The sequence below is a fragment of the Halichoeres trimaculatus genome, unplaced genomic scaffold, assembly GCF_033239565.1.
Source record: "Halichoeres trimaculatus isolate MK-OKI-2021-1 unplaced genomic scaffold, fHalTri1.1 fHalTri1_scaffold_14, whole genome shotgun sequence".
Taxonomy (NCBI): Eukaryota; Metazoa; Chordata; class Actinopteri; order Labriformes; family Labridae; genus Halichoeres; species Halichoeres trimaculatus.
This window is the reverse complement of record NW_027437192.1, coordinates 21,439,210-21,443,333: the sequence shown is the minus strand read 5'-3', so window position 1 is coordinate 21,443,333 and position 4,124 is coordinate 21,439,210.

Genomic DNA, 4,124 nt, shown 5'->3' with positions numbered 1-4,124 from the left:
TTTACTAGAATCACATTCGTGTGCCTTTCTCTGCAAAGGCTTGACTCTCATTGGTCAGTTGAGGAATAGTAAAGCGGCAGTGCGCTCACGCACGCCCATCACAGGGAGACGCTGATATTGCGGGGGCTTGTGCGCACGGCTGTGTCAAGTGCGCTGTACTGATGACACACGAGGAGGAAAAGGGGGTGGGGCACTTCTTAAATGATGTTGCACTATATTGTTCAATTGCATATTGGACACATTTAATTTTGAAAACGTTGACTTTGAAAGGCACTGTGCCGCTCAGAGGGCCCTCGCGCAATGTGGTACTGACACGTACTCCAATTCACATGACGGCATCCATCTTCTCCAGCTAGTGTGGAGCCATGCCCTCCCTGATCCACAACTCAAAGTCCAACTGCAGGCCCGGCTCGCCCGTGGTCACACAATATGGCTTTGAGGGGTATGTTTGACGACATTAGTACCGCCACACCACTCGTTTGTTCAATCTTGTGGGCCGAAATCGAGAAAACCTCGACCATGCGGTCGGCGTGCACATGGCGTATTCCCCCCCTTCCATACCTCCGGCATAGCCTTCCATTTACTCTAAGAGGGAGGGGTCTCCTACATTAAAGTGCCCCTAGCGTCCTATGCAATGCACAGCTAGATTCAAGCACGTGCTGAAGTCTATAATATTACACAACTGTCAGTAAGATCTTTTTGTAAATCACAGACAAAGACTAATCGAGCAAGCGAGGTGCAGGCTGCAGCGGGCGGCCATATTCACATGGTGGGTGGCTGAATCCGTACCTGTTGATGGCTTTAGCCTACTCTGCTACAGCATGGTCACTTCAAAATTATTCAAATTTATGACACCACCCTCTACCCCTCCTCCCCTCCTCATGAAGCAGTAATGTGAATTGGACGATACAGCGCAGGCTGCAATATCTTTTCGAGATGTGATCTATCTATCTATCTATCTATCTATCTATCTATCTATCTATCTATCTATCTATCTATCTATCTATCTATCTATCTATCTATCTATCTATCCATCTATCTATCTATAACAGTACTGCACTGTGAAATTCTTCCTCTGTTAAGCTTACCAAGTTGCTTTTTTTCTTAAAATTGCATACCTGGTTTCAGGCTGTACATTTCATACTGATGGACAACATTGAGTGTTGGTAGCTGGTTTGGATATATGAGAAAAAAAAACAGATTTAACTTTTTTTTTTTTTTTTACACCATAAAAAAAGAACTAAAAATTCTCACAAAATGACCTGTATCACAGAACTTTGCACATGTGTGCGTCAGTCGTGGATTTTTGGAGCTCATAAACATACAATTGGGTCAAACTCTTTAAACCTTTTCCGTAATATTAAAAGTTTACCTTAATCATAATCTCTTTTGACTGAGACTTCTGACTTTTGGAATGGGGTATGTACTCAATAAACAGTGCAACAGTACAAATTGGTCTTGGCACATCTACAATGTATTGTGTCAAACAGTTACAGATCAGATTTAAGATCCTATAATAAGGCACTTGCAATGCCACATGCCTCAAGTAATAAGCTGTCATATGAGAGTTATGAGTTGTGAACCAAAATAGGAAATAAAGCCAGGAAGTGACACATGTTTTAAAAAAAAGAGACAATTGAGCTACAAAATGATACTTTGATTCAATCTCATTTGAATGTTTATATTGCAGCTTATTGTTGTGACTAACAATACCCATATCCTTTAGCTTGATTTTGCTATTGTCTTTTGCACTGAGCACTGTTTAGGTGTGGGGGAAAAAGTGTTTAAAAGTTGAGGTGAGTTTAACATTCACATGCCCCTGCTATCATTTCATAAGCTTTAAATGAAGCTAAAGTGTTAGCTCTGTGTCTCTGCACTGTTTGATAATAAAAAGTTGCCCGTGTTCACACTCATATGACACAGATTACAAAAAGCAGTGTGGAGTCAGTGGGCCCTTCTGCCACTGGCTCAGAGTGGGGCCATGGCTGTCTCAGTGGGTTTACTCCTCTGCTGCTGAGCAAACACAAAGAGCTCCCTGATTGGCTGGGGAGACCGACCAATCAGAGGGCTTCAGCCTGCTCCGTACTACTGCTGCTGGCTCGGCCTCAACGCGCTCATTCATTGGCTGCTCTGCTCGACTATTCTATATGAAACAGCGCGCCAATTATGCATTTCTCCCAGTGTTTCATCTGTTGAACGTTATCATAAACCATAAAGATCTAACGAAGTACGAACCGACAGCCATGTCGATGAAACTTTGTAGAACTCTGCTTTACTTTTCAGGAAGTTTAGATAGTGTTTACATTCATTGTCCACTCCTATAGATGTATCAGATGATAAAAGGATGAAAGAAAGTTTTTATCTGACACTCTCGGTGCATCTCCTATTACTTTTAAATTGTCTCATAATTTGTTTCAATTTCCAGCGTCAGAAAAGTTCCCTTAAAGTTCTTCCACAGACTCTGCATACACGTGTCTCTGTGTACGGACAAATGCACGGATTTAATAAAACCTGAGCAGCTTCCGCTGGCCCTATAATGCTCATACAATTTTTTATAACCCATTTCATTTGACTTTATTGATTTCTACCGCGGATTAAATAACAAAACACATGAACACATCAGTCTCACTTTTGCACTGTTCAGTATTCACGGTATGTTGAACGTATGGATGTAAAATGCAGTCATGTGAGTGCTCTTTCCTTCTGGTCGGTTTTAACGAACTGTTGCATGGCTGCAGCCTGTCTGCGTGTGTGGCTGCACACTGGACTCTCTGCAGGAGGAGTAGTGAATGTATCGCTGAGGAATGTACAGAAAGTCTCCCCGCCCCCAGTTTCTGGACCCTTCGCTATGGACAAATTCCATAGGGGCAAAAAACTGACATAAAGTTTCAGACCAGACTGCATCCTATGTGGGAAGATTGCTGCGGTTAATGTCAGTGTAGGAACAAGCACCGACAAAATCGATCTGGTGAAACACAGTCTGGGATATTTCTAGAGAGAAAGATGAGGAGAGGGAGGTAGATTGTTTAAGTAAAACGCAGCTTATAGCCCAACTTTGAGCTGCTGGCCTCACTCCAAGATGTAGATAGTCTACGTCGCCAAGCGCGAGGCTCTTTGACAAAGCCCTTAGGCTGCACTGAATCAAGGGATTCTGGTTTCCGGTGAGATTGTTTTTATTTTTTATTTATTCTCAGCCGACTCTAACCTTTCACCATGTTTTCTTTCCACTTGACTTGTTACCATTAAATCCACTGACTGACCGCTTCGGACACAGTCAGGGAGCAGTGTGGTGTGCGCCATGTTGAGCAGAATCTGGAGCCTTACAGTAACATTAACTAATGGAAACAGTGTCCTTATCAATGCTTATGCGGGACTTTTTTAGGGGGGATCCTGACACATGTTTTCTATTTTTAGCAAGAGGTTTCATGAAGGCTTAAAAAGACAGAAAAAACTGCTTGTGCTCTCAGACTCTCCTGTAGGATGACACCCTCCATCTCATTAGAAAATGGCGGTTTGTACCCCCACCAAAACACATTTTAAGAAACATTTCTTCAAGCTGAAATATCCAGTACATGCTACATTTGAAATGTATATAAATGCACACATATTTCAGCTGATATCTATATTTTTTCAAAAAAGAATAATGCTGTTGCAGAAACTTCAGTTTTCTCGTTTTCTCGCCACTTGCAGCATTTCTTAGAAAATAAAGTAAATTCCTGAAAATCATACAGAAAAAGTACACCTTCAAAGTCTGAGGGATTTTTTAAATGTCAATTAATTTTTTTTGATAAATAATTGCTTTCTTATTTGGTTGGAATACACTTAAAATCTAAAAGTTGCAGCCTGGCGTAGTTACCGTCACACTATTGTTCAGATCCACAAGTGGCAGCAATTATCCTTTTATTTTGTAGTAGGCTATTTAAATATTTGCACTTAGTAATTATATAAAATAATTTCTGCACATACTACGTCACACACACTGCACTGTGCTTTAAAGAAAAACGTGACACTACGTTTTGTTTTTGAGCATGTTTTTCTTGTGCAACAGAAATATTTACATATTTGTATTTGACATTTGCTGATTTTTGCCTTTTTGTGACTTAAGCCAAATTTCTTCATTTGTT